This window comes from Adiantum capillus-veneris, chromosome 26, assembly GCF_014529385.1.
Source record: "Adiantum capillus-veneris isolate H3 chromosome 26, ASM1452938v2, whole genome shotgun sequence".
In the NCBI taxonomy this organism is placed as follows: domain Eukaryota; kingdom Viridiplantae; phylum Streptophyta; class Polypodiopsida; order Polypodiales; family Pteridaceae; genus Adiantum; species Adiantum capillus-veneris.
Window position 1 is genome coordinate 69,539,714 of NC_140956.1, and position 19,873 is coordinate 69,559,586.

At 41.6% G+C, this 19,873-nt stretch overlaps 1 pseudogene; it reads left to right on the top strand.

Moving 5' to 3' along the window:
* Positions 1-1,134: 1,134 nt before the first annotated feature.
* On the top strand, positions 1,135-3,473 carry LOC147423617 (uncharacterized; annotated as a pseudogene).
* Positions 3,474-19,873: the final 16,400 nt, after the last annotated feature.

Here is a 19,873-nt window from a genome sequence, read left to right on the forward strand (position 1 = left end):
AATATGTGGTAGGCCCTAAAACTTCTCTCCATTAAGCCATTGAATGTGGCTAGAGAATTTGTCAAGCCAAAAGGCATGACAAGATATTTATAAAGACCAAATCTTCTACAAAAAGTGGTCTTTACAATATCTTTATTGGCTATCCTTATTTGATAGTCACTTTTAAGGTCAATCCTATTGAAGTAGATAGATCCTTGTAGCTTATCAAACGGATCTTCTACCCGTCACATATGAAATCTATTTTTGATAGCGATCCTATTTAGTGCTCTGTAGTAAACACACATACAATATGTGCCGTCTTTCTTTTGCACTAAAAGGACTGGTGAACAAAAGGGAGAGGAGATAGGCCTCACCATCCCATTATCCAGAAGTTCCTATACTTGCCTCATAATCTCCTCTTGTTGAACTTGGGAAACTCAATAAGGAGGCTTATTAGGCGGTGAGATCCCACATAGAAGCTCTCCATGAGCTGGCACTCTTGGTAGGCCTTGGTGACCGTTGGACACATTTACATCACCGACACGGTTGGTGACCGACATGGCGTATCCTCGACAAGGATTCTACAGCTGGCATATCTATCTAGCCAGCATAGCTACTTAGCGGTTTCACATTATCGACCGCATCTCTCTTTTGGTTGTACTACTTATGTAGTCAATTTTTCATTATGTAAATACACACTCATTTTGTGAAGTAGATAGAAGAAGAAAGTTCAGCTCTCTACCGTGTGTATCTTCTTCTCTATGTGTGTCTGTGTGTAGATTGAGAGAAGGTCTCTCTCTTCTCTCCTTTTTATTATACCCTTCTTTTAATGGCATCACAGCCAAGTTAGAGCTACTGACACCCTATACTGACACGCTGATCTCTAGGCTCAATTTAGGCTCTATCTAAGAGATAGAGTTCTAGTACAGGTAATCAAACAGGGACGACCAGATTTGCAGTTTTTTGGTTTCTGTGCAGGTTGCATCTTTGCATGCAAAATTGTGTGCAAATAGAGTTGGTACATGTATGCCTGATTGTGGATACATGTATATGAGCCGTGGTTACTCTTGTTGAGTGTTTAGTAGATCACAAGTACCAGTACAGCAAGGCAATAGGTTTTGTGCAAGTTGCATATTTTTGGAGCTGCGTAGGAATATGGCAGACAAGTTCAACCAAATCGTTAGTAGTGAGAAGTTGGACAATAATAATTTCCCTACCTAGAGGTTTCGGATGACAAACTTCCTACAAGGAAAGGGCTATTGGGATTACATTGAAGGTGAAAATGATGAAGCTCCATGGTGCCCCGAAGAGAACGCTACTCCAGAAGAGAAGAAAGCCTTGAAAGATTGGAAGCAAGGCAAAAGCAAAGTCATGTATTGGATATCTATGAGTGTCTCAGATAGTATGATGGGTTACTTAGAGAGTGCACCCTCTCCTGCCATAGCATGGAAGAGCTTAGAAAAGCTCAATGAAGACCATACCAGATCAGGAAGTTGCAGCTCAAAACAGAGCTAAATACAGTGAAGTGAGGCAACATGTCTATCAATGATATGCCTCAAAGATCAAGACAATAACAAATTCTCTTGGATCTATTGGTGTCATAGTTGATGACAATGATGTTGTTGCTGCGACATTAGAAGGGCTTGGAATAGAATACAGAAACTTCAAGTCCTCTATGAATACTAGAGCAGATGTTCCTGACTTTACAAAATTGACAACCATGTTAATTTGTGTCTTGGTCTTGGTGCATCCTGTTCTCAAAGCAATATTAGTTCTGATCAGCAAGCCTTCTATTCAAATAGAGACAGAGGCAGAGGTTGTGGCATAGGTGGTGGTCACAACGGTCAATATCAGAATTGGCAGCAAAATCAGAGTTAAGGTCGTAGAAGAGGAAGAAAAAATTATAGAGGCAGGGGGAGAGGTGGAAATCAGAATGCAAACAGAGATCAAAATAATGCATCTAATGTTGAATGTTGGACATGTGGTGAGCGGGGTCACTACTCAAATGAATGTCCAACAACACGAAGGAGGCCAAATAACAGAGGTAGAGGGAGAAGGCAGCAAAACAATTATGCTGCAACAAACAGGAACAACAATGATGATGATCAATCCGAGTAGTTATTTGTTATGCAACATATGGTAAATGCTATGACAAGAGATTTACATGCCAATGATATGATTGCAGATGTACATGCCAATGATAGTGTATGGTATGTGGATTCAGGTGCTTCTAACCACATGACATCCCATGATGAGTGGTTCAAAGAGATGAAGCAACTAGATGGACCAGGTTATGTAGAAACAGGTTATGATTTAGCTCATCCTATTGCACATGTTGGAAAAGTTCCCTTGCAAGTGCAAGATGGTAAAATGAAGTACTTGGCTGATGTGCTTCATGTTCCAAATATTACAAAGAATCTTGTTTCAGTTGGGCAAATGATAGAACAAGGATTGAAGGTCCGCTTTAATCTAGATGGTTGCTATGTGGAAGACTCTAAGAATGACCGCAAGTTGATTACAGAAGGAAGACGTGTTGGCAGGATGTTTACTTTGGATGTGAATATGCCTGCAGTAAAAGCTGCTATGTTTGCACAAGGTGCAGGTGTTGTGACCAATGTAGATATATGGCATATACGCATTGGTCATGTAAATGAGCAGCGATTGCGCTCTATGCAATCAAAACAGATTGTTGCAGGTTTGCCAAAGTTTAAGGTTGATGACATGCATAAAGATGCGAGGCATGTCAATATGGTAAGTAGTCACGTAATTCCTTTCCACAAGAACGTAATGTATGTAAGAGGCCACTTGAGGTGGTACATACAGATTTATGGGGCCCAACAAAGACTGCCATCATTCATGGAAGCAAGTATTATGTGTTGTTCATTGATGAATATACTAAAAAAGTGTGGGTCTATTTTATGAAGCAGAATAGCAAAGTATTTGATCATTTCAAAATCTTCAAAGCTTCGGTTGAAAAGGAAACATGTGAATGGGTAAAGACACTAAGATCAGATGGAGGGGGAGAATACTTCTCGAAAGAGTTTTCTAATTTTTTTGCAAAAAAATGGTATACGCAAGCAGTTCTCATGTCGATACCCTCCACAAAAAAATGGAGTTGCTGAGCGGAAGAACATACATATTGCAGAGGTGGCAAGAGCCTTGATGGATGAAAAGAATATGCCTCATCATTTTTGGGCTGAGGCAGTAAATACAAGTGTTTACATTATGAACAAGACTCCTAATGCTGCTGTGCACGGAGTTACTGCTGAGGAAAAGTACAGTGGCAAGAAACCAGATTTGTCACATTTAAAAGTGTTGGGTGCATTGCGTATGTGCACATTCCGAATGAGTTGCGCACAAAGCTAGATCCCAAGGCTGAAAAATATATTTTTGTGGGTTAATCAAATGAGAAAAAAGGGTACAAGTGTTACAATCCTGGTACTCATGAATTGTGTGTAAGCAGGGATGTTGTCTTTGATGAGATGGCGGGCTAGTACAATGATGTAAAGGACAATATTGGGGCTGATGTAAAAGAGCCTGTGGATGCTTCAAGTGGGAAGCAAGAGTCACATACTTTAAGTGGACCAAGAGAGTCCTCTTCTAGTGGTTCTATTGACAGGCCATGGAGTGGCAGATTACGCACGTAGGCTACACCGCAAAGTGCACCACATGTCTCTCACAAAGGAAAAGAGAAGGTAGGTGAGCCCCCATGTATGACTAGTGTGTCCGCAGGTTCCTCACACATTGATGCAGATTTTGATGGTTCAGATCAGAGTCTTGATGAGGAGCTTGGTATACCAGCAGTCAGGACCCTAGGTGTTAGAAAACAAATTGCAAGGACACGTGGCAGTGATTCAGGACCATGCATGTCTAATAGGGTCAGATTTCCTATGGACAAGTTGACTTATGATGTGTATGTTTCTCATCATTATGCTTACATGGCAAAGGTTGTTCAAGATGTAGAACCTACATGTTTTGAGGATGCAATTGGCAATGAGAATTGGGAAAATGCCATGGATGAAGAAATGGCTGCGCTTGATGTAAATCAAACTTGGGAGTTGGTGCCATTACCAGAGGGCAAGAAAGCCATTGGGTGCAAATGGGTGTATAAAGTAAAGCATAAGGCTAATGGTACAATTGAAAGATATAAGGCAAGGCTGGTCGCAAAAGGGTATGCACAAACTTATGGTATAGATTATGAGGAAACCTTTGCTCTAGTAGCAAAGATGGCTCCAATACGCACTATCATTGCGGTGGTCGCAACAAAAGGGTGGTTTATGCATCAAATGGATGTCAAGAATGCCTTCTTGCAAGGGGAGCTACAAGAATAAGTGTATGTGGAGTAGCCACCTGGTTATGAAGATGGTAAGCATCCAGATTATGTTTGTCATCTTCGTAAGGCCTTGTATGGGCTGAAGCAAGCACCTAGAGCGTGGCATGATATAATTACAGAATTTCTTTTGCACATTGGACTTAGTATGTCACATGCTGATCACTCACTCTATGTACGTCAGAGTGATGCTGGATTTGTGCTTATTACCTTCTATGTAGATGACTTGATTATTGTGGGTGACAATGAGACAGAGATTGAGCATGTTAAGGGTCTTCTCAAGAAGGAGTTTGAGATGAAGGATTTGGGAGAGCCGTGCTACTTTCTTGGACTTGAGGTGATTCGTACGTCAGAGGGCATATGGCTGTCTCAGAGACAGTATGCATTGGATATGTTAGCCAAATATGGTATGGCTGATTGCAAGACTATTTCTATGCCCTCGGATGCCAATACAAAGCTGAGTGCACATGATGGTGATGTACTCGAGGATCTCACTATGTATCACAGGATTGTGGGCAGTCTCATTTACTTGACTATCACGCGACCAGATTTGAGCTATACAATGGGACTCCAGAGTCAGTTTATGCAGATTCCAAAAGCCACACTTGGATGGAGTGCACCATACATTACACTATGTGAGGGATACATTGGACCATGCACTATTTTATGATGCAGACGTTCCAGTGGAGTTGCATGGTTACACAGATGCAGATTGGGCTGGTAGCACCATTGATCAACGGTCTACTAGCGGGTTTATGTTTACACTTGGGAGTGCTGCCATCACTTGGAGCAGCAAGAAGCAGCCCACAGTTGCCTTGCCTAGTACAGAGGTTGAGTATAGAGGCGCTACAGTTGCAGCATGTGAGGTAGCTTGGTTACGCAAGCTACTTATGGATTTGAGGCTACAAGTGGACAGAGAGGTTGTCATTGATTGTGACAACCTTAGTAGTATTCAATTGGCTAGGAACCCAATATTTCATGCGTGGACCAAGCACATAGAGGTCCATTACCATTTTGTTTGAGATAAAGTTCTGGCGGGTGACATCGACTTGGTTTACATCAGCATAGAGGAGTACGTAGCGGATATCTTCACCAAGGCCCTGAGAGTTGAGAAGCTCCATTGTTTTTGGACTATGCTTGGAGTCCTTCAGTTGGCATTGAGCTCGAGGGGGAGTGTTGAGATGTTGAGCTCTCCATGAGCTGGCACTCTTGGTAGGCCTTGGTGACCATTGGCCACATTTACATCATCGACACGGTTGGTGACCGACATGGCGTATCCTCGGCAAGGATTCTACAACTGGCATATCTATCTAGCCAGCATAACTACTTAGCGGGTTCACATTATGGACTGCATCTCTCTTTTGGCTGTACTACTTATGTATTTTATTTTCCATTATGTAAATACACACTCATTTTGTGAAGTAGATAGAAGAAGAAAGTTCAGTCCTCTATCGTGTGTATCTTCTTCTCTGTGTGTAGCTTGGGAGAAGGTCTCTCTCTTCTCTCCTCTTTCTTTTCACTATGGTCATCATCCCCTTGTTTTGGAGGTAACTCTCGAGGGATGTCATCAATAAAAAAATATTGGAATCCATTTAGGAAATTAGAAAACTTTAATTCCTCTTGATTCCTACCATTTCCATTGAATAAAACATTAGGATCATTTATGGATTCTTTAACAAGAATCATATACGCGGAAATTAAACTTTTCATTGACTTATCAAATGCAAGTATATTTACAAGGGGTATAGTGCGACCTAACTCATTAGCATCTATGTACATGTTCTTTTCCTTGTAGTTGAAATAAATTTTCCTTTCAGGGAACTTCATATTGGCAGCCATGCGTTTGAACCATGGTGGCCCTAGGATAACATCCTCATGTTGGAGAGGGGAGATGAAAAAGTCCTCTTTGTTGACGTAGCTTTGGACATGAAGCCTCAATTTCCCTATCAAGGGAGTAGCTGCGTCTTCTTGTCCCTTAAAAGATCCATTAGCCTTAACAATGTCTCCCATCTCATGAGCATGTATGCTTAACTTAATGGCCAACTCCATTGATATGAAGTTGTGAGTAGAGCCACGATCAACGATGATAAAGGCATCATGCTCCCTCACCTTTCCCCAAGCATAGGAAATGGATGATCCTTTGCAATGAGTATTCTCTTTTGGAGCTTCAACCATGGAAGCTCTAGGAGTCTCATTGCATGATTTCTTTTGGGGCAAGAATGATAGCCATGTCCTTGCTCCCCACACTTTGAACATTTATGATCTTTGCAAAAAGCCTCAACTCTTTAGGGGAGAGTTTTTTTAATACCTTTGTAAACTCCTTTCTCCTTGGTCTTGTTGTTGTTGTTTTTGCTGCTAGAAATACCTTGGGAAGAATTTTGAGCACTGTTTTTCCCTCTACGTTCATTTCGGTCTCTAGTTTCCATGGGCTTAAAATTCCTTTAAGGCCCTTGTTGAAAATTGATTCATGAAGCAACAATAGTATGGTAAATCACTTTAGTGATAGCCCTAGGCCTTTAAGAGTTGACATACTCGGCCATATGTTCAGGTAGTCCCACACAATTGTTGCTTTTTCTCAGCAAAGTCTATCTTTTGGTAGACTGTAGCTTTGAGATGTAAATACCAAAACTTTTCCACATACTTGTGGATAGACTCATTGGGAGATAGCTTTAAACTTTTCCATTTGGTAAGTACGTTGTCTTTTGCATCGCTTGCAAGAAACTACTCCATTATGGAAACTTGTAGAGCTTTCCATGTCTTTGGAGCTTCTCCTACCTCGTAGACTAGCCCATTATTGTGTGGCAAACTTTTGGAAATGCACAGCTACATGGTGTAGCTTAGAGGAATCCATGAAGCCCTCATCTCCAAAGGCCGCATCAAATTGTTGGATGAAGGCCAAAACTTTGTCTGTAGCGCCAAAGGTGCCATCAAAGGTGACAAAAGAGATGTTATTTCCTCCCTCCTTGAACTTCTTAATCTTGTAGCATTAGGGAAAGTTTGGACTCAAATTTGGTCCTTTTAGTGCTAGAGAGAGAATGCAATGCGACCGATGGATGGTGGGCTACCGTAACGGTAGCTCGGGTTTTCTTTGTTTTATCTCAAATTTTGGCATTTTCAAAAAACAATTTTTAGTTGCATAGAAAACCTTAACAATAATATACGTTGTGATTTGCTCGAATCTTTCTTGTCAGGAGTGAATATAGGAAAAATGTACCATAACTGCAATTGTGTGCACTTTTTTGATAGAAGAGACTTCATAGTATTCCCGCTCATTCTCATTCATTTGCACTCAACAAACTATTTTGCTCGCATTGACTGTATTGTGTTTGCACTCAAAAACACTCTCCCTCTCACATATGTGCTGTGCATCTTGCCATACATAGATGAATCACTAATGGAGAATAAAAGACCTTGACGATCATCCGCAAGTATTAAGTCTCTCAAAACTTTCAACAGCTTTGATTTGGACAATGGTCGATGGCTTTCCACCACCATTACAGCTGGAAGCTGGGTTCCCCTACAAACGAGGAAGAGAAAGCCACGGGCAATGAGTTTGTGAACATTTATAAAGGTAGCGCGAAAAACTTTTGCTTGTCACAAACGGGCAAAAAAGTCAAAGGGGTTCTCATTGAACATGCATATATGCATTCCGAGTTGCATCTACGAACAACACCAATAGGATTTCCAACAAACCAACCAAATTGTAATTTTTCTTACATCCACAATGGTCACTCGTGTATTGTGTGTTTAGGCTTGCCAATTGCAGATATTTATCCTTTCGACAAAGAAGATTGGCAACCGGTGGATTGCCTTATTGGCATTTTTAATGCATTCCATGTAACTGTGGGGAGAGCTACTATATAACACCAGCGCGAAGAGTGTTGGCTGAAAGGGGTTTTTTTTTTCTTCGACCACTTTTATAATGCTCCACATTCTGCGCTTGGCTTTGGCACTCTAGAATATCTCTTGGTTCCTTCAAAGGACAGTCCAGAGTAGCCAGTCTCTTCATCTAAAACCTCTGAGTCTTTCAGACTAAAGCTCCATCAGGAAATACAAAAGTGCTTAAGACCAAATATTGATAGTCATCTGGTACATGCTTCAATCTTCATGCCCATGCATATGTTGATCGACTTTTTCCATGATGAAGAGATTAGGAAGACAAGAACTATGCTACTCTGCAAGACAGAGAAATGCCTCAATTTTCTAGATGAATCTTGGGATGTCCATGATTCTGATGGCATTTTATGCAAAGTAAATAAGAAGTTTATTGTGTGTAAGTGCATGATAGCTTCTCAAAATTTCATAGCTTCCTTTCACTACATAAGGTGGCATCGAGTGAATGGTCACCTGATAGCTTTGGACCAAGATTTAATTGATGACCTTAACAATCCTTTGAGAATGCTTGAGGTATGGTATGGATCTGATCTATTAACTGTTCTTAGCGTTTGAGGCAATGTGACACTACGAAAAGTGAGTGAGGATTTGGAGAATGAACTTTTGCCTCCAAAATTTCTTTTCCAGTGCAACATGCAAAAGGTAGTATGTTTTGTATGTAAACATGAATGCTTCGTATATTATTTCCCTACTGGTTATCATCACAATATATTGGTCTAATCTAACTATTTGATTAACTCTCATGCATGTGCCTCAGAGAAAAGAGAAGAAGACATTGTGCGCAAACTGTAACATTAAATGGTCTAGTAACTTGTGTGTAGCGGAAAATAGCATGAACATAGTAAGCATTTCATTAGAATAGATGAGAATAACAAGAGTGATTGGGTGGAGAGAGCAACAAAAAGTATAACACCTAGTTAGATAGCATGAACAATACTTCAAAAGAGAGAAAAATTAAGCAATTGACAACAGTTGAGGACCGGATTTGCATGGAGCCGGTCCCCCCTCCAAAAGGCTTTGTATTATGGTTTCTCCCATCAAGAGAGACATTTTACAATACAATTCTTTGTGTTCCTTCAATACTAGCTAGTGCAATGAAGATGGAAACTTCAAGCATTAAGCAAAACACTTATCAAACACAACATCAATTCCCTCATGGTCTCTGACCCAAGACCTCACACACCTTCGAAGATTGTGAGAGCTAGCGGGGTATGAGAGTAGATTGAAAGGAAGAAGGAGTAGTCTTATGAGAAAGAGGTACATCTCCTCACATAATCACTCATATTAGCATAGATTAGCTTAGTAATTAGAATGGTAGAGGAGATGAGCATGCTTTGAAGCTTGGCTCTTGGTTGGATTTGCATCACTAAGCCAAGAGTTGTTGGTGTAGGCCTCCCGTCTCACAAGCTTGGAGTAGGTGATAAGCTTTCCATTAAATCTTGAGAAGGAGAGAGAGAGTCTTCTTGCTTCATACATGGACTAGTGTGAGTGTGTATGAAATAATTCTTTGAGAAAATATGCCCCTCTCTCTCTTGGTTGACCCCTCTTGCTATTTGCTCATGCTGCAACCCTATTGGACCTCCCAAGGCCTAGCCAATGGAATTTCAAGAGCATAAGTGATACTCTTCTGAAATGTGTCCCCTTTCCCCTTTATGAGATATTTAGGTAATTAATTAATGCAACTAAACTCTCATTGGATCCCTTTGTCTCCTGGCCAATAGGAATCAGGCAAGCCATTAGGCTGTTGAATACTCATTGGACCCCTTGGGAGACTGTCGAATAGTCTTCTAGAGAGCTTAATTCTTATTGGTTCTTTTATTAAGTGTTTTTAAATTTATTAAATTAGATTTACTCTAGCCTAATTCTCATTGATCCACCTCCAAGGCCATCCAATAGGATTTGAGTACACTTTGTGGGCATCTGGGGTAGGGAGCTGACATGTGCCCCTCATTCCCTTTGTGTAAAGGTAGCTTGTGTGTGTGTGTGTGTGTGAGAGAGAGAGAGAGAGAGTTTCTCTCTCATCCCCTACTTCTTGGGCTTGCCCCCTCCTATGTAGGACTTGAGAAGACTTTTTGGGACACATACAAAGCATCCAATTTCCCTAGAGTATTACCTTTGGACACAACCTTTGAATTTTGGAACCTTAGCATTTTGGAAGTCTTAATGGGCTGAGCCTTAGGGTCTTTTAATCCCATTGTTGCACATTTCTCTTTTGCAGATGTGTGAGGTACCCACCCCGCCGTATCAAACGGCGGATCCGATGGTGAACCCGGTGGCCACTAGATCTATAACGGAAGCAAACAAAGTGGTTCAGGGTTCAACTAGCGGACGATCTCTCATCACAAAGTGAGTCGAGTTCGAGCCTACTAGCAATGAGATCTAGCTCCACCTGGCAGGGGAACCGTACTTAACATATCTAGCGATCCTAAGACCCACCTTCCAAGAGGAGAGAAGTTCCGAGTGCCTTTTTCCCCATGTTTCAGAGGCACGTACTTTTGAGACTTCGTCGCTCTAGGGGCAATGAGTATTACTAGTATCGATTTTAACACTATGGGGACAGAGACTTCCCGACCAATCGGGACCACCCTTCTCATAGGCATTGGTAACCTGAGCCAAGCCCCCACTTTTCACCCCCACACTCACACTTCCTTGTGTGTCCTAATTACTACCACAAAAGTTGTTCAACATAAAAGTTCCTTGATTAGATTCCGATTCACAATGTTCGTTAAGACAGCCCTTCTATCAGTATTGCAAAGTGGCACCAAGACAGTAACTCTAGTAAAAATTCTACTCAAACTTGTTCATTAAAATTCCAATGTTCTTGAAGTACAACATCCTCCCTCCAGCGAGAGTTTACTCCTCCCGTTGTCGCCTAGCTGCCTATACAACTAGGTATGTCCACCGCATAGAAAGCACGACATGGACATTCCCACCGCTTAACCAGCAGACGTGGGTTCCCACCGCTTAACCAGTAGACGTGGGTATCCACCGCTTAACCAGCAGACGTGGATTCAAGAGCCTTTAACCAGGAACTCTGCCCCTTGTGAGATCAAGAGGGGGATCAGGACTAGTTCAACATTGGAAATAGAATGAACATGCCAAGCTAAATTTTCCCTAGCAGACATTCTTTCCTATTACAAACGGTATATCCATCAACCATTCTTTCCTACTTAACTTTAATATACAATTGAATTCAAATGGCGAGGTTTCCGTCGGATTTCTCCAACATTATTGGGGATATGTTCTTTCCTAGCTAAACGTGTGCAATGTTTAATTAAACAACTTGAATAAAATTGTGACCTACCTCTTCCATTTCTTCGTCAATGGCCCGTGAGATGGCCGGTGCTTGTTCGTCCATGGGAGCTTTTCCTTTTCCATTCACATTGCTCGTTAGCGCCTCGCGGTCGTGGGCACAATCGAAGCGAGTTCTCTTAACCGGGGCCATTTTATACTCACTACTTTAAATGATAAACTTGAAGAAAAGAGCTAAGGTCCGAGAGCATCATAACAATCCAAATGGCGAATTAGAATCATTGAACAATCCTCCTTATGCAAGAGGGTTAGATTTTTCCTTCTAGACATAGTAATTTTATGGTTAATACTTTACTTGTCCTATGGGAACCGGCTCTAAAGTTAATCACTTGGCTTAGATGATTAAGAATTTCAGAATTTTACTAATTAAATTACAAGAGAGATGAATGAAGCAAGTTCAATCACTTTCCTAGTGCAATTAGAAAGATGCAGAGTTATCGCATGCATAGGTGAGAGAAAATTCTCTTCTTAGTGGCTTAATGATGGATTAATTTTTCCTTTATCACATTTTAATGTATGAGAAATTTGAATCTAACTTCGTTACACCAATATTGTGTGGTAAAAGAATGAATTTCATCAATTCTACATCATTATTGGCTTGACAATTAATTACTATGCTGCCTAGAGAGAGAATTCTCTTCTAATCATGCATTAATCATTGATTAAGTGATGAATGGCTGCATAATTAGCTATTGGATGATGATTATGTAGTGGAATATAGCTAAGGAGAATTAGAGAGCAGCTATTGGGAATTATAGCTAGGATTAAGCATAGTAGATAAGGAATTAAGAGAATGATGAAGAGAATTTGTAACATTTAATGGCCTAAAATCTTATGTGTAGCAGAAATTAGCATGAACATAGTGGGCATTTCATTAGAATAGATTCCTAATGAGAATTACAAGAGTGCTTGGGTGGAGAGAGCAACAAAAAGCATAACACCTAGTTAGATAGCATCGACAATACTTTCAAAAGAGAGAGATATTAAGCTATTGACAACAGTTGAGGACCGGATTTGCATGGAGCCGGTCCCCCCTCCAAAAGGCTTTGTATTATGGTTTCTCCCATCAAGAGAGACATTGTACAATACAATTCTTTGTGTTCCTTCAAGACTAGCTAGTGCAATGAAGATGGAAGCTTCATACACCAAGCAAAACACTTAATCAAACACAACTTGAATTATCCCCGTTCTCAGACCCAAGACCTCACACACCTTCGAAGATGGTGAGAGCTAGCAGGGTATGAGAGTAGATTGAGAGGAAAAAGAAGTATCTTACGAGAAAGATGTACATCTCCTCACATAATCACTCATATTAGCATAGCTTAGCTTAGTAATTAGCTTGGTAGAGAAGATGAGCATGCATTGAAGCTTGGCTCTTGGTTGGATTTGCATCCACATGCCAAGAGAGTGTTGATGTAGGCTTCTATCTCACAAGCTTGGAGTAGGTGATGAGCTCTCCATTAAAGCTTGGGAGGAGATAGAGTATTCTTCCTTCACACATGGTCAAGTGTGAGTGTGTGTGTGTGTGTCAATGCCAAGCAAAAATCAGCCCCCCCTCTCTCTTGGGCGAGCCCTAGCTGCTAAATAGGTCTGGCTTTTGCCTCATTGGACCTCCCCAGGTCAAGCCAATAGGAATTAAGCAGCATAAGTGATAGCCTTCTGACATGTGTCCCCCTTTCCCCTTTTGTGAGAGCTTCAGGTAATTAAATAATTAAACTAAACTCTCATTGGACCCCTTTGCCTCCTGGCCAATAGGAATCAGGCAAGCCATGGGGCTCCTGAATGCTCATTGGACCCCTTGGGAGACTGTCCAATAGTCTTCTAGGAGACTTAATTCTCATTGGTTTCTTTTATTAAATGTTTTTAAATTAATTAAACTAGATTTACTCTAGCTTAATTCTCATTGGTCCACTTCAAGGGTCTTCCAATAGGAATTGGGCACACCTTGTGGGCATCTGGCCTAGGGAGCTGACATGTGTCCCTCATTCCCTTTGTGTAAAGGGAGCCTGTGTGTGTGTGTGTGTGGCTTTCTCTCTCATCTCCTACCTTTGGGGCTCGCCCCCTCCCATGTAGGGATGTGCAAAGACTTTTAGGGCACACACTAAGCATCCAATTTTCCCTAGGGTTGACCTTTGGACACAACCTTTGAATTTTGGAACCTTAGCATTTTGGAAGTCTTAATGGGCTGAACCTTAGGGTCTTTTTGGCCCATTGTTTCACATGGCTCTTTTGCAGATGGCCCCCCCTTTGGATCCCTATTTTCCCTCCTTTGGATCCCTACTGTGGCCGGTCTGCTAGCTTAACCAATATTCTAGCTTTTTCTCCTTGGCACTTCCCCACATTAAATGATCAGTTTAATATGAGAAAATCATTTAGGAGAATTAGATATTGATTATTATGACATTACCTCTCTCTTGAAATCATAGTCGTCCTCGACTATGGTGTAGAGAAGATAAAGCATATGCATGAGTCCTTTTCTTAGCGGGTAGAGGATCCCTATGTTACCCTACGACATCATTCCATAATGGATGACTAGTCCATTTGGCGCTTGAGAGCCTGAGGCTGCCGCAAGCATGTCTGCACATTAGTCCTATCAGTCTTCCATAGTAGAGTGACAAGCTCTACTTGGTGTTTGGGAGACGTCGGCTCCGCAAACTTGATCTAAGCATGCATACTACTTCATTTTTGTGCACAAATAAAGAAAAAGAGAGTCTTATAAGACAAAAATTTTTGTTCATTTTTAACATTTTGTACATTTGCTTACTCTTGGGAAGCATTGTAAGCATTGACAAGGTTTAGGTTATCCTTTAATTGTATGCCTTGCATCCATCTAGCATCTTCAAAAGGATAATTCTTAAACTTAATAAGATATCGTCGGATAGTCTTACCGCCGCTTAATACCTTGTCTTCATGTCGGAGAATGGACTCGGGCTGCAGCACCTCCTCGTGGTCCTCGATCTCCGGTGGGTCTTCAATAGTTGGTTCTTGAGGTGGCTCTCCTTTGTAAGGCTTTAAGAGGCTCACATGAAAAGCATTGTGTATGAGCCAATGATTGGGCAACTTAAGTTGATAGGCCATCTCATTGATTGGCCTAAGAATCTGGAAGGGACCATAGTACCTTTTTGCTAGTTTAGCATAGTACTTTTGGTGGCCCGTAGGATTCTTGCCCGTCGTGTGCCTTAATCGAGCGTTGGGAAACTTTAACAAGACCCAATCGTTTTCTTTAAAGGCTTGGGCTCTTCTGTGCTTGTCAGCAGCAGCCTTTTGCCTTTGCTGTGAGATAGAGATAGCATCCTTAATCTTTTGGAAAGATTCTTGTAGGTCTCGGCTATACTCATCTGCAACGAAGATCTTCCCATGTACCTTAAGTAGCAAGGGACTTTTTGATCTTCCCTCAATTACCTCGAAAGGTGCTTTTCCTGTGGAAGTATGTACAGTGTTATTGTAAGCATACTCTACTAAAGGTAAGTACTTCTCCCATTGGGATCTTTGATCTACTTCCGTTACATAGGCTTTTAGTAGATCAAGAATGGTTAGGTTAGCTATTTCACTTTGGCCATCAGTTTGTGGATGATAGGCCGAAGAGAAGTTTAGCCTTGTTCCTAAATTCTCAAAGAGACCCTTCCAGAAATTACTGGTCATTCTAGGATCTCTATCCGACACTATGGACATTGGCAAGCCATGGTACTTGAAAATTTGTGAAATGAAGAGGGTTGCCATTTGATGGGCTTTGATAGTCTTTTTGACAGGTATAAAATGAGCTTGTTTACTGAACCTGTCTACTATCGTCCATATTCCCGTATTCCCATGGATAGACTTAGGCAATCCAAAGATAAAATCCATGGATATGCTCTCCCAAGGTGAATTAGGGATTGGCAAGGGTTGAAGCAATCCAAGTTGCTTCCCTCTATCAAATTTTGTCTTTTGACATACCACACATTTGGAAACATACTCGTGTATGTTCACTCTCATGGTAGGCCAATAGAAATATGTTTCAATTCCCTTTAGGGTAGACTGAATCCCTCTATGCCCCGCATATGGGGGAGCATGAGATTCATACATTACTTTCTCACGTAGTGAGTTAGTAACGCATAGTCTATTGCCATAGAGAAGATAACCATCTTGTAAAGTAAATGGTTCTTCTTTCTTCCCTAATGCAAGGGCTGAAATCACATCTCTAAAATCGGGATCAATAGCATACTCATCTATCATTGAAGATAGATCATTGTGAGTTGCTATGGAAACTGCATTCACTCTCGGTCGTCTTGAGAGTGCATCGGCTACTTGATTATGCTTGCCAGCAATGTGAGCAATATGAAAATGAAATTGCGAAAGGAAATTTGCCCACCTCATTTGTTTGTCGGAGAGCTTGGTCTGTGTCATGAAGTACTTAAGACTTTGGTGATCCGTTCGCAGAATGAAAGCAGTCCCCAATAAATAGTGCTTCCATGAGTCTAAGGCATGTAGAACTGCAAGGAGTTCTTTTTCGTATATGCCTAGAGCTTGCTCAACAGGGTCGAGCCTTCGACTCTCATAGCCTATGGCGTGCCCTTCTTGGAGCAAAACAGCCCCAAGGCAATCACCACAAGCATCACATTGGACCTCAAATGGTTTTGAGAGATTCGGTAGTGTAAGCACAGGTTGAGAGATAAGCTTTTTTTTAAGCTTTTCGAAAGCATTGTTCTCCTTAGCAGACCACGTATACCTAACATTTTTCTTTGTTAGGTCATGTAATGGTCCCGCAATTTGTGAGAACTTTTCTATGAAGCGTCTATAGTATGCACACATACCTATAAAGCTTCTTAGTTCATGAAGATTCCTTGGTTTAGGCCATCCTTTTATTACCTCTAACTTGGATGGATCCATTTGGATTCCATCTTGAGAGATAATGTGACCTAAATATTGAATCTCTTGCAAGAAAAATTCACTTTTCTTTCGATTAACATAAAGTTTATTCTCTCTTAAAACTTGAAATATTACCTGGAGGTGTTGTTTGTGTTCCTCCAATGAATTAGAGTAGATGATAATATCATCAAAGAACACTCCAGTGAAGGTTCGATGAGGCCTGAACAGCTTCTCCATCAAGCGGTTGAATGTGGCTGGTGCATTAGTCAAGCCAAAAGGCATGACAATGTATTCGTAAAGACCAAATGTAGTACGAAATGCGGTCTTTACAATGTCTTGATCAACTATCCTTATTTGATGATAGCCACTTTTTAGGTCAATCCTACTGAAGTAGGTCGATCCTTGTAGCTTATCAAATAGGTCTTCTACCCGTGGAACGGGAAACCTATTCTTGATAGTGATCCTATTTAGTGCTCTATAGTCGACACACATACGATATGTGCCGTCTTTCTTTTGCACTAATAGCACAGGTGAGCAAAATGGAGATGAGCTAGGCCTAACCATGCCCTTCTCAACTAACTCATGCACTTGCCGCATAATCTCCTCTTGTTGAGCTTGAGAAACTCTATAAGGAGGTTTGTTAGGCGGTGAACTTCCTGGAAGAAGTTCAATTGCATGGTCGTCATTACCTCGTTTAGGAGGTAGCTCACAAGGGATGTCGTCAATAAAGACATCTTGAAACCCCTTGAGAAAATTGGATAACTCTAATTCCTTTTGGTTGCTTTTATTTTCTTTTGCTAAAGCATTAGGTTCATTTTGAGAATCTTTAACAAAAATCATGTACACGAAAATAGAGCTCTTTATTGACTTGTTGAAAGCTGGTGTATGTACAATGGGGATGGTGTTACCCATCTCCTTAGCATCTATATACATGTCCTTTTCCCTGAACTTAAAGGAGATTCTCCTTTCAGGAAATTTAACATGGGCAGCCAGGCGGTCAAACCATGGTGCCCCTAGGATTACATCCTCATGCTTGAGAGGAGAGATAAAGAAGTCCTCTTTGTCCACATAGCCTTGGACATGAAGCCTCAATTTCCCGATTAAGGGAGTGACTGAAGCTTCTTGCCCCTTGAAGGCACTGTCTGCGGGTAGGATATCTCCCATCTCGTAGGATTGTATGCCTAGCTTGGTGGCTAACTCCATAGATATGAAATTGTGAGTAGAACCAGGGTCAAAGAGAATAAAAGCATCATGTTCTCTTACCTTTCCCCAAGCATGGCATAGAGGAGATCCTTTGTGGTGAGTTTGGTGAATCTCCTCCTCTTGGATTTCAACCAAAGAAGCTCTAGGAGGATCTTGGCGGTTGTTCTTTTGGGGACAAGCGCGGTACGCATGCCCTTGTTCGCCGCACTTGAAACACCGGTTATCTTTACGATAACGCTCAAGCTCTTCAGGAGAGAGTTTATTCTTTCCTTTGTAAACTCCCTTCTCTTTAGCTTTGTTGGAATTGCCCTTAGGAGACTTTTGGACATTGTCCTTCCCCTTAGGCTCATTGGAACCCTTGTTTTCCGGGGGCTTATTATTTCTTTTACCCCCCGTTTGGAAATTGATTTGCGAGGCCACCATAGTATGGTGTATTACCGCCGATATGGTACGTGGCCTTTGGGAGTTGACATACTCCGCCATTTCTTCGGTTAAGCCCGCACAAAATTGTTGCTTTTGCTCTCCAAAATCCAACTTTTTGAAGACAGTGGCTTTGAGTTGTAGGTCCCAAAACTTGTCTACATATTTGTGGATGGATTCATTGGGAGAGAGCTTTAAGCTTTGCCATTCGGTGAGTACTTTGTCTTTGGCATCGGTGGCCAAAAACTGCTTCATAATGAAAGCTCTTAAAGCCTTCCATGTTCGTGGAGCTTCACCGTTGGCTCGTAGGCTAGACCACCATTGTCTGGCGGACTTTTGAAAGTGCATAGCTACATGGCGTAGCTTAGAGGACTCTGTGAAGCCTCATCTCCAAACGCCGCATCGAATTGTTGGATAAAGGCCAAAACTTTGTCTGTAGCACCGAAGGTGCCATCATAGGTAAGGAAAGAGATGCTCTTCCCTCCCTCTTTGAATTTCTTCAGCTTGGACGACCTCTTCCATGCGGCATAGGATTTCCTATGGCCTCTTCTTTTTGATGGTTCAAAAGTTGCACCATCACTTTCTTCAGAAGATGAAGAATTTAAAGAAGGTGGAGAAGAGGGTGACCTCTTTCTTGCCTTTTTCTTGTCTTGATCTTTGTCGTCTTCACGATAGATTTCATAAGAGGAAGAGGATGAAGAAGATGGAGAAGAGGGTGTCCTCTTTCTCGCCTTTTTCTTCTCTTGCTTTTTATCATCCCTCTTTGAATTATGGCGTGGAGAAGAGTGTGATGGTCTTCTCCGCTTTGGTGGTGATGGAGAGCGTTTAGCCCGCCGTCTTCGTGGAGCCATCTCCGCCGAGGTGGCGGGAGACTCGCTTCTTTCTCGTTCCTTCGGTGGAGGCTCTTGAGTTCTCCTTTGGGTAGGAGATGCATCATCAAGAAGTAAGTTCTTGAGCCCTTCATATGGATTCTCTTCTTCTTCCCGAATCGGAGAGAGACCTCTTTTGGTAGTCTCACAAGGAGGCTTCCTAGGTGTTCTCTCGTCATGGTGATGAGCTTGGAGAATCCCGTGAGCACGGAGCTGCCGTTGCACTTCACTTTGGAGAGATGGATTGCCCATGGCTTGTTGAAGCCTAGAAACAAGATAGTTAACAAGCATTGAAGCATCATTAGTAGCTTGCTCATGAGCAAAATCAAAGTTATCAACATTAATTTCACTCTCTTTACTATTGTCAGCCATTCTAACAACTTTTAGGTGTAAACTTTTTAGGTGTACTTTGGCACTTCAAGCCTAGTTGCTACTCCTCTTTACCCCTTTAGAAAAAGCACTCAAGCTACTGTACCCGCGGCTCGAATACCATTAATTGCAAGGAATAGAAGAGAGGGTCTTTCGACACCAAGACAGCACCGGCTCCTGTCAAGCTTCTAATAGCTCAATAGTGGTTAAGCCATAGGCAAGCCCCGTAGGACTCCACTATTAAGACCATAGCTCTCGACGGTGATGCCCCGTTAACTGCACAAAGGCAGGCGCACTGCAAGGCTGAAAAATCCCTATTCTACTTACTCACAGGCAATTAATAATACCAACCATTTGTAGCTAGCTTGAGGACCTCCCTTCTTGAGCAAGAAAAGAGAAACCTTGAGCTCTGATACCAATGTAACATTTAATGGCCTAAAATCTTATGTGTAGCGGAAATTAGCATGAACATAGTGGGCATTTCATTAGAATAGATTCCTAATGAGAATTACAAGAGTGCTTGGGTGGAGATAGCAACAAAAAGCATAACACCTAGTTAGATAGCATCGACAATACTTTCAAAAGAGAGAGATATTAAGCTATTGACAACAGTTGAGGACCGGATTTTCATGGAGCCGGTCCCCCCTCCAAA